General features: G+C 39.2%; 1 pseudogene; it reads left to right on the plus strand.

Moving 5' to 3' along the window:
• The first annotated feature begins 10,515 nt into the window (after nucleotides 1–10,515).
• LOC116910062 lies at nucleotides 10,516–11,480 on the plus strand (annotated as a pseudogene).
• The last annotated feature ends 607 nt before the right edge of the window (nucleotides 11,481–12,087 follow it).

Consider the following 12,087-nt stretch of genomic DNA (forward strand, 5'->3'; position numbering starts at 1 on the left):
AGGTGCCATTATCCCCACTTTTCACTAGGAAATTGATACTCAGTGAAGCTAATAATGGTGCCTTTTTTTTTTTACACAGTCACTGTATAGAAAAATCTATCATTCAAATTTTCAAAGGTAAAAAGAGAAATCCATTGTTATGGCCCACCTGAGAACCTGACCCACTCACTAACTGACTCACAACACATTGGTCACCGATGATCTGACAGCCTGAGCAGAGCTCTAGTGACTGACACTCTGAAGCCCTGAAGACCATAAACAAGGGGGAAAAAACCACACATGTGATAATGATCCACGGTAAATGCTTTGAGGAAATGATGCCCTAAGAAACAGTCTGTCCTTGTCTTTATTAAAACTTTGGCCTTCGTATGCCTCTCCTTTGCAAGACTAAGTCAGAAGATTCATTTGCAAGCCTTAGAGCATATACCCAGGGGCAGCTTTACATGGTGACTAAGAAAGTTGCTCTTTATCCACCATTGAGGATCCAGCTGTGATGCCACTTAATTGAGTGACCTGGAAAATGCTGCTTATAACTCAGTGGCCTGAAGCAAACAAAGAAATTCATGAAAAGTGTTTAGCCAAACGTGGCAAAAATATAGGTTTGGCTTATCATTGACATTATTTCCCTCCCACACCCAAAAGGCCTCCCTTGCCTAGGATGGCAATGGGAAATGGTAGAACTAAAGCTGTGGAGAATATGCTAATAGGAATGAAAATGAGGGTTTCTCTGCTGCTTTGCCCTGTGCTATACACACTGTGTATCTCTTTGCCACTTGTTTACTGGCTGCCTCTTAGTGCACTTTCAATCCTAAATTGTATATAGTTTTTTGTGGCATGCTCTACAGTATTCTGAACTCAGTTTGCTGCCTTCATGGCCCATCCCATATTTTATTCCCTAGTCGGTTGGGGAAAACCATAAACCCATTGCGGACAAGTACAGAAAACACAACTGCAGCTTCCTAGCAACAACTGCAGGTGTCCACCTTTGCTGAGCTGGGTCCCACACTGTATCTTTGCTTGGCTCTTCCCTTTCTAAGACATATTTCCCAATACCCTCTGAAGGAACAGGAGAAGATATTTTCCATGGATAGATTGCTTTTCTGGAAATCCTTAGATTTTGCTTCTGGGGAAAAAAAAAACCTTAATCATATTTGGTCTGAGAACTTACTTTAAATGTATACTTAGAAAGAACTACTTGTATGAGAAATGTTCCAATCTCAGGAAGGCTCGACACACACAATTTTTTAATTCTCTGAGAATTTGAAAGAGTAGCCATAGGCACTTTATCCTCTGTGTGAAAGATAGAAGACCGTCAGACCCGAGAAATGTAAACACAGTGATACATTTGAGGACAAGATGCACCTGTGGGTAGCAATCACTCTTGAATTAGCATCCTCAGATTTTCTAGCCACTTGTTCCCAGGTGAAGCAAAATATAACTCAAAGTGTGAGTGAAATATCGTTGGAATATTTCATGGAATTCTACCTGACAGTCTTTATCCTTAGAGCTGTGGTTGTAGATTTCACTTGTGTACACAAATAGGTCTCCTCTCTTTCAAGGTTACCTTTTATTAGATTAAAACATATTTAGGAAAAAAGATTTATTTTCATCAGAGATGATGTCAACACTAGCCTCCTCTTTCAGGACTTTGGCTATAAAACTTTAGGTATGAGATTTCAGACATTACAATCAGAGTACATAGAGCTTAAAGATAATCTAGTCAAATATTTTTCATTTTACATTTCAAGTTTCTCTACAATGTGCATGTAGATATCTGTAACATATATTTATATATAGTTATACATAAGGAGATGCATATCCATACATGCTTCTTGTGTATATGTAAATACATATGTGTGTATAAATATACAAAGACAGATTGATTTAACAACTTACAATTTCTAAATTTGGCTATGTTCAACTGCCTGAATACTTACCAAAATTTAAATCAGAAGAATTAAATGGTTTCATTTCTATATTTTCCAGGTTTTATAAGTAGGGTTTTATAGTTGATGGTAAGAATTGAAACCAATACACGTTTTTTTTAAATCAATTGATCAAGACCTTTACTTAAAAATTACCTATACTTTACTAAAGTAACCTATAAAACTAAAATAAGAATAGCTTTGTAGATAAATATGAGTATCGTGGTAATATTTAATAGTAGGTTTTCCACTTTTTATTAAAGTACTAACTATATAGGTATAAAATTCAATAAATTTTCAAAAACTAAACTTATCTATGTAACATCACCCAATAAAAGCAAAATAGTACCAGCACTTTCAGATATAATAGCTTTTTTAAGTGAAAACAAATTAATATCCAGAAACAGAGAAAAAGTTGAAGTGGGATAAACAGTGAAATGCAAGTTATTTAAGAAAATCTCAAAGGCAGCAAAGAAATCAGTAAATATGAAGATCCTTAAGGGCCACTGTGGTGGTTTGAATGAGAATGGCCCCCGTACGCTCATATATTTGGTCCCCAGTTTGGTCCCCATATTTGGGAAGAATTAGAATGTGTGGCCTTGTTGGAGTTGCTTGTCCCTGGAGGTGGACTTGGAGATTTCACAAAGCCACATCATTCCCAGTTAGCACCCCTCCCCCATCTCTCTGCCTTGTACTTGTGGACCAGATGTAAGCTCTCTGCTTCTGCTCCAACACCATGTCTGCCTATGTGTTGCCAAGCTCCTGCCGATGATAGTCAGGGACTCTAGCCTTTTGGAGCTATGAAACCCAAATTAAATGCTTTTTTATATGTTGCTTTGGCCATAGTGTTTCATCCCAGAAACAAAAAAGTAACAGACAGCCATGGTAGCACACTTCCAAGGGAACACTCTTCTTGCCAATGGAAGAACCATTACTAGAGTTGTGAAATGTCTACTAAGTAGCCTTTATGTGGAATGCTTGGGAAAAATCAAAGCAAGCAAGGCGCAAAGAGGCTCAGGCCAGGTCATCCCATGCACCATGGCAAAGTGAATGAGTTCTAAATGGAGAGTCTCCTTGAATTAAACTGTATGGAGAATAAGTGATCAAACATGGATGGCTATCTGACTAAGAATACATGTGAGTTTTCCTGAGGAAAGTGTGTGAAGCAATGTGGTGGTTCAAATGAGGAGTGTACCCCATAGTTTTACGTGTTTAAGTCCTTGGTCTTCTAGTGGAATGAAAGATGAGTCAATGCTATTTTCCACCAAAATGCTCAGGATAGGATTCTTAAAGCTAGAATATATGCAACTTTCCCACCCAATAATCCAGTTCTTAGGAATGAATGAGAAAACCAGATAATTCCAAGATTATAGACATTTCAGGATCAGAGCAACTACCTCAAAGAAAAGAGTAGGCTATGAAGAAGATCCTTCTGGACCTTGCACAGGACTAATATCAATCCAAAGTAAATGCTGTGGGTGTCTTAGGCTGAGGAGGGTCAATGCTAATTTGTGCTTCTTCCTTAATAATAGTCTTTCTTCTTTCATCCTGTCTTCTTTTATGCATAAATTTGGTGAAATTTGCTAAACCACTACTAACTTCAAACACTGAGCTAAATGCAGAGAAAATAGCAATGAAAAGAATGAAAGTAGCCTTCCTGGTCAGGACTCATGTGACACAGGCACCAGCAGACTAACAGCTTCAGCTCAAGCACCATTTCAAGACCATCACTTTAAAATATTTTTTAAAAAATAATTTTGTATTCTTGGGGCTAGAAAGGCGGTCCAGCAATTAAGAGGGCACTAGTTCCTCTTGCAAAGGACTCAAGTTTCCAGTACTGACTATATAAGGTGACTCACAATTTATAACTCCTGCTCCAGAGGTCCTGATGGATGCCCTCTCTGGCCTCTGCAGGCACAAATGACACATATTCACACATGTTCGCATGCACACAAACAAAAGCATCATTTTAAAAAACTAATCTTGTCTCTGGGAGAAGAATAAAGTGTGGGAGATTTGCCAGTGGGACACAAGGGTGGAAAGAACAGACATTGGAACTGAATGAGAGGTAATAGGCCACATGACAGGATGTGGACTGGAATAATGGGTTAATTAAGTTATATGAGCTAGTTGGGAAAGAGCCTAAGATATAGTGCCTAAGCTTTCATAAATATAAGGCTCTGTGTTATTATTGAAAGCTGGCAAGTCAAAGACAGTCCAGCAATATTCACCCACCCTGTTCTTTGTAGAATAGATTTATATTGCCTTCTCTTGGTGTTTTATTATACACCTTTCTTTATATCTGCTTTGTCCTGAAACCCTGAGTCTCTTCATATAGAGATGCCTGTAATTCACCTTTGTGTCTCTGACATGGGTATATTTACTGTTAAATAAGTAAAGGATGAATGTCAGTTAACATTTAGCTATTGCTATTCTAAATAGTTGACTTGTTTTTGTACTTTTGAACAAAACTGTGTCCTTTTTACTTCTCCTCAGTAAAGGTCCTTTTGAAAATTCCAATTGGATCAGGCACAAAAAAGGAAGCAACTATTGACTCTTACCTAAACTAAAAAGCCATGAAGAAAATAGCCCTTCTATTGCCACATAAGTCCATAGAGTAACCAGAATACAACAGTCTGTGCTGCTTGTCACTACAAATCCAAGAAGCAGAGATAAGAACTGAACCTTTAAACTGTGCTTTATTCTAAGAACCAGCAGCCTGAAAAGACAGCAAGTGCATCCTGTCTTCTACTTCATCTTTAGCTAGCATTGCATAGGGAGTAGAAACAAAGACAGTCATTTCAAAATCTAGTCTCACCCCTCTGGCTAACTAGTCACCCCTGTCTGTGATTACTGGGTCCCTCCATGCTCCTCTCCTTACCTCCTCCTACATGTTTCCCTCATTATCATCTCTCAATGGATAGCAAGGGCTTTCACATACCACACCACTGAGTCTTGCATTCCTTCTGAGTCACCTTTAAGTTGATATCTAGGTTGGGATAGTTAAAATGTACACTTGCAGATTCCTTTCTACAACATTAAGTACTAATGTATCTTGATAGGTGCCCCTATCTGTCTCTCCTGTCCCTGATTATGAGAACCCGTAGTCATAGGCAGAAAATCTGTGAAACTCAGTTGCTGAGTCATTAGGAAGGTGAAGTTTCTGAAATAAATAGTACCCTCAAGCTAACAGCTTCATCATCTAGAAAGCTTGTTAAAATTTTATTGGTTTAGCCCAACCTCCAGAATTTCTATGATAAGTAAATATCAGATAGAATCCAACCTGTATGTCTCAGGCTTTAGAGGAAATCTGGTGCTTGTCTGTAGACCACACTTGTCCCATACCATTAATGTTCAATTTTACCTATTAATTTTCTCTTCCTGCCTCACAATCACCTGTTTGCAATTCCATCTTTCTCCCAGAAAAATATGATCTCCTAGAGGATAATCTTTCTCTTCCTGGTAGCCTTAATCCCTACCTTACTCAGATATTAGATTTATGTTTTCAAAATGGATGATGAACAAGCTAGTTTTCATCTCATTACTCCTTCCTTATAGGTAAAAGAACTTCTTACTCCTCAAAGTTGTTTCTTCATTCCCATATATAATTGCTAAAGGCCTTTACCTTAGTGATAAAGGCAAAACTGAACTTAATAAAATCTCAAGCCATGAACCATATAACAACCAAAATAAGCTTCAATTGAATGGAACCCAAAAATAGAACCTAAAACAAACAGCTATTTAAAGTTAGCTAATTAAATAAGGAAAACAAGAATTTTACAATTGCATTACAAGTTTCTTATTTTACCAAAGTGAATGACTAAAAAAAAAATCATAAAACAAAAACAGTGTGGAAGAGCAAAACGACTTAACAGTAAAAACCTGAGCCCCAGAAGACGCTAGCATCCCTTGTATTCTAAACTTAGCTCAGCCACTGGGCACCATGTGAATGAGTCACTGCTGCTCCTTGACTTAAATCATCCCTCTTATAAAACTTGTTAAAGAAAGACGTCACTGCAAATTAGATGTTGCAGCTAAGTTTAGCCATCCTTGAGACATAAATATTGTAACTTATGTGACTTCCGCCATTTTGTTTCATGACTTACATTTGGGCATGTGACTAAGTATTTGTTTATGTCTATACTAAAGCTAAAGATATACCTTCTACATAAAGATATAGAGAGAGAGATACAAATGTCCACAGAAGTAGCTTACGCAGAAACATCTTTGAGCTATTTAAAGAAGAAGCACTATTTTACTAACAAATGTTCAGATTCTGACTTGTCCCTAGCCAAATCTTATAAACTGACTATCCTTAGAGGGTGTGTGTGTGTGTGTGTGTGTGTGTGTGTGTGTGTGTGTGTGTGTGTATCTGTGTATATCTGTGTCTGTGTGTCTGTGTCTATACCTACCTGTGTCTGTGTCTGTGTCTATGTCTATGTGTATCTGCGTCTCTGTAGAAAGACAAGGAGACCTGTTTTTCTTCCGTCCCTGGCTTCTCCCTAAACATTGCCTTCCACAGTCAGAAATGCATGCAGACACTGCCCAATGGAACCTGGGGAGTAATAGGGTCTGTCCACCAGAAATACTCCATGGTTTCCATCCAAACCTTAGCCTACAGTCATCACCAGCATTACCTTCTCTTTTAAAGTCTTCTTAATGAGCTCATGTTTTTTAGCTGGGTCAAGTCACTTAGCCAACAAAAGATGTTCGTTTAAAATCTAAGTGACTGGAAAGGTTGGTTAATCTGATAGCCCACTACTGTCTACTTCACTTCTTTATGATTACTACTCTGAAGGAAGGAGACAAGGGAGTATTACATACAGAGAAATTTAGCCCAGTGGCTGCACAAAGGTTCTGAGTGCCAGGGAACAAATGACAGGTAAGAAACCAGACAAGTGAGCATGAGGTTACTTGTCCAGTGACCAAAATTGACCACTTACCATATAGAAATTTACAGTTTGAGAATATTGCCATCCTATTAGAACTCCAAGGAATCCCAGTGAATTAAGTATTATAATTTAAATTCTCAATTTATAGAGGAAGAATGTGTTGTTTTTGCAAAATTGAGTGACCATGGGTAAAATCTTCAAAATCCAAATTACTTCCAAAATCCAAAATACTTCTTAGTACACATTTCTGTCTACATTTATCAAGTCAAAAGTAGTTATATCAAATGGCCTTAAGACCCTTTATGCTCAGTGCCTTGGCTTCTTTAATTTTCCCAACCATTCCTCATTCAATCTCCTTATTACAAATTCCATTCTCCACCTCTGAGTTTCCACTAACTGTCCCAAAGCTGACCAAAGAAATATGAGTAGCTAGGTTGCTTATACCGAGGGAGCTGGAATATCCTAAAACATGGAATAAATAAGGAGAAAATTAAGAGAGAAATATCGACATAGGTAAGGAAGATATCTCTCCTGGTTTGTTTTCTAATCCAAAAGCAACTGTGGAAGAAAAACCTTACTTAGGCTTATTCTTGCAATCCATCATGAAGGGAGTCAGGGCAGACTCACAGCAGGCTCACTCCATTTTCTTATATATAGGGACCACCTATCCAGGGATGGCACAGTCCATACCAGGCTAAGCTGTTCTCCATCAGTTCAATCAGGAAAATGTTCCCACAAACTTGCCTGCAGGCATTTTCTCAGTTGAGGTTTCCCTTCCCTTTTGATTCTATCTTGTATCAAGTTGACACAAAATTAACAAGGACAATATCTTAGGCCTAGGCCCAAGAACCACTGTGATGAGAATGTATAGCTTACATCCTTCTGTGAATAAGGGAAGATATAGATTACATAACAAAGTTCTGGAAAAGGCACTGAGGATGTACCTAGCCTCTGAGCAAGCCCATACCACAGCTATCCCTCCCCATTGAGTCATGAAGTTTATCCACACATAATGAAAAGGAGACTCTTCATTTCCCTAAAGATGTTCATTCCTATACCCAATAAAGTGCTTCTTCTTTTTTTTAATGTGTCCTTTTGTGCCTAATTTGATTTTTTTTTCATTTAGCTTTCACAGGGATGTTCAAAAGGGGATCATCTGCACCACTTAAATAATTATTTAATATTTCAAAGCCCAGTAAAACCCTCTTCAAGTTTTCTCTCACTAAAGCATCCCAAGATTTTTTGACATAGACAAAAACTTTTGTTTCTGTGATTTTCATCAATTCCATTGCTCATCAGTGGTTCCTTTCTAGTTTCACTACATTCACCTGAAGATATGAAGACCAAGACCACACCTTGCATGCAATACCCTGTGGAGCAGAAAAATAAAACACTGGTTTCCTAGCTCCTGGAAGAAGATCACACAATAAAAGCCATGGCCATGGTCATACCGAAATATCACTAATAGATAACAGCACTATATAACTGACATCCAACAAGTGCATCCTGCCTAGTATGTCTCTGGTGGTTTATGTTAACTACTCACATAACCCTATCCTGACCTTCTCTGAACAATACCATGGCAGAAGAAAGATCCATGGGACTTCATGAGTTTAAAATATGGTAAGAGCAGCCACTTCTCATTATCACAGATGACTAGAGAGTCACAGAAGCTTAAAACAAAAGAAACATCAACCCATACACAAGAAGCAAGGAATTAACAATATATTTACACATTGATGAGGCAGCTATGGGAACAAAAAGCAAAAGACATTTCCAGGCAATTTATATACTGGGTCTGCCATGGCTCCAGCTGCATATGTAGCAGAGGATGGCCTTGCTGGGCATCAATGAGAGGAGAAGCCCTTGGTCCTGCCAAGGCTTGATGGCTCAGGGTAGGGGAATGTCAGGGCGGAGAGGCAGGAAGGGGTGGGTGGATGGGTGCAGGAACACCCTTATAGAAGCAGACCGAGGGGGGATGGGATAAGGAGTTTATGGACAGGAAACCAGAAAAGGGTTTTTTTATATTTGAAATGTAAATAAAAATATCCAATATATACTGGGTCTGTTCTTATAAAGGAAAGTACTGTCCTCATTCATCAGCTCATACATTAAGTAAGCAAAACACCCAAACTATGAAAGCCAAAAATACCTGGATCTTAGTGAAAAACTGACCATGGGGTGGGAGCCAAGGCAGAACTTAATTAGGATAGCAGCACCCAGCTTTTCATGGTTGGGAATGCAAAAGGACAGCTGTTCTGGTCAAGCTAACTTCTTGTTGAGAAGCAATGGGGAAATATAGTGAAGTGCAATGTTGGACACATAAAGACTTGGAGACAATCAGAGACCCCAGTTATCAGAACAAGGGAGAGAAGGACACAATAAGACCCAAGGCTGTGGCAGAGGGGAGAAAAAACAGAGAGGGGAAGAAAAAGAGACAGAAAGACACAGAAAGAGACAGAGAGATAAAGACAGAAACACAAAAACAGATGCAGAGCAGAAAAGCAAACTTAAATCAGCTAATCAGGGTAGCTGCAGAGTGTGTGTGGCATTGGGGAAGCACTCAGTGTTCTTCAACATGAAAGTCTGATACTATAATGAGGACCCAACTTGGGAAAGCTAAGACCAAGTTTGCTACTTTCCATTTTCCTTGAAACTCATAGAAAGTATTACCATGCTCTCTTGTCTAGCATCTACTTTGTTACTCAGTGAGACCTAGAAGGAACACCCCTGAAGCACGCTCGTGGAAGAATATATGTAGTGGAATGGGGATACGAGACTTAGAACAGAGTGCAAGTTGTTTTCTTTTAAGACTGAGAGGTTTTCCTTTAAGGCCAGGCAAGTAGTTAAAGAAGGTCTGGAGTCTGAGAAAGTACATGGCATTACATTTAGGATTAAACCTAAAAAAGTCCTAAATGGTTTAAAAAAAATATCAGGGAACTCTTGCATCCCCTCTACCTAATACAACTTGTTGCCCTATCCTCCATGAGGGCTTCACAGGAATACCTGAGATCCAAAATCATAGTAGAACTCAGTGTCAGCTCAGCCTTAGAGTTCCATGAGAAATTCTGTCCATGATAAAGTCTAGACAAGGGGAATACTATTTCTGAAAGGTTGTATTATTATTATTATTATTATTATTATTATTAGTTACTAAAACAACATGCTCATTGTAGCATCATCCACATCAACTAAGACACAGACACACTCATTCATTGATAAACCTGTCAGGAAATGGATGAATTAAAAAACATTTAGTCAGCTGGGTGGTGGTGGTGTACACCTTTAATCCCAGTGCTTGATAGAGCAGAAGCATGTGTGTCTCTGTGAGTTCTAGGCCAGTCTGGTCTACAGAGCAATTCCAGCACAGAAAAATCCTGACTCCAAAAACAACAACAAAAGCAACAATGTGGTCAATATATATATAAGCATTTTTTAAAAGGACATTATTTGCTGCAACATGGATAAACCTTGTAAACATTATGCTTAGTGAAAGAAGGCAGCAGCAGAATGACAAACAGTACATGATTTCATTTATATAAGGTGTCCAAAGTAGTCAGACTCACGAAAGCAAGATGTAGAATGAGGGTTACTAGGAAAATGTTCAAGGGGTATAAACTTATGAAAATGTTTCTAGCCTTTCTGCTCTTTGACACTGCCGAGGAAGCATGGCTGAAGGCTCTCATCACTCTGCCTTCATGTCTAAGTCAGAGTCCCCCAAGGAGGGGGAACGGCTGCGGAAGCTCTTCATTGGAGGGCTGAACTTCGAAACAACCGAAACAACCGAGGAGAGCCTGAGGAGCCATTTTGAGCAATGGGGAACACTCACCGACTGTGTGGTAATGAGAGATCCAAACACCAAAAGATCCAGCAGCTTATATGCCACTGTGGAGGAAGTGGATGCTGCCATGAATACAAGGCCACACAAGGTGGATTGAAGAGTTGTGGCACCTAAGAGAGCTGGGTCATGAGAAGATTCTCAGAGACCAGGTGCCCACTTAACTGTGAAGAAGATCTTTGTTGGTGATATTAAAGAAGACCCTGAAGACCATCACCTATGAGATTATTTTGAGCAGTATGGGGAAATTGAAGTGATTGAAATTATGGCTGACAGAGGCAGTGGAAAAAAGAGGGGATTTGCTTTTGTCACCTTTGATGACCATGACTGTGGATAAGATTGTTATTCAGAAATGCCATACTGTGAATGGCTACAACTGTGAAGTAAGAAAGGCTCTGTCGAAACAAGAGATGGCTACTGCTTAGTCCAGTCAGAGAGGTCGAAGTGGTTCCAGAAACTTTGGTGGTAGTCGTGGAGGTGGTTTTGGTGGCAATGACAATTTTGGTCGAGGAGGGAACTTCAGTGGTCGTGGTGGCTTTGGTGGCAGCTGTGGTGGTGGTGGATATGGTGGCAGTGGGGATGGCTATAATGGATTTGGCAGTGATGGAAGCAATTTTGGAGGTGGTGGAAGATACAATGGTTTTGGCAATTACAACAACCGGTCTTCACATTTGGACCGATGAAAGGAGAAAACTTTGGAGGCAGGAGCTCTGGCCCTTACGGTGGTGGAGGCCAGCACTTTGCTAAACCACGAAACCAAGGTGGCTATGGAGGTTCCAGCAGCAGCAGTAGCTATGGCAGTGGCAGGAGGTTCTAATTACAGCCAGGAAACCAAGCTTAGCAGGAGAGGAGAGACAGAGAAGGGAGAGGAAAGCTACAGGTTATGACAGATTTGTGAACTCAGCCAAGCACAGTGGTGGCAGGCCTAGCTGCTACAAAGAAGACATGTTTTAGACAATACTCATGTGTGTGGGCAAAACCTCCAGGACTGTATCTGTGACTAATTGTATAACAGGTTATTTTAGTTTCTGTTCTGTGGAGAGTGTAAAGTATTCCAACGAAGGGTTTTACTGTAGACCTTTTTCACCCATGCTGTTGATTGCTAAATGTAAAAGTCTGATCATGACGCTGAATAAATGTCTTTTTTAAAAAAAGAAAATGTTTCTAGAAATCTGCTGTAAAACAGTATGCACTATTATTAGATAATCTCTGTTCAATAGACCAAAATAGAAAATGTAAAATGTCAGAAAGTTAAACACAAGTAGATTGTTTTTTTTAAAAATGGGTTTTTGTAATCCTATATAATGCAAAGTAATTAGGTGTTTAGGACATTGTAGATGGAAATTAAAAATAATTGGAATGCCTTTGGGCTTAGTCTCTACCTGAAGAACTTACCCCTAAGCAGGCATATTAGCATTGCTACACTGCCTAG

The sequence above is a fragment of the Rattus rattus genome, chromosome 9 (assembly GCF_011064425.1).
Source record: "Rattus rattus isolate New Zealand chromosome 9, Rrattus_CSIRO_v1, whole genome shotgun sequence".
In the NCBI taxonomy this organism is placed as follows: domain Eukaryota; kingdom Metazoa; phylum Chordata; class Mammalia; order Rodentia; family Muridae; genus Rattus; species Rattus rattus.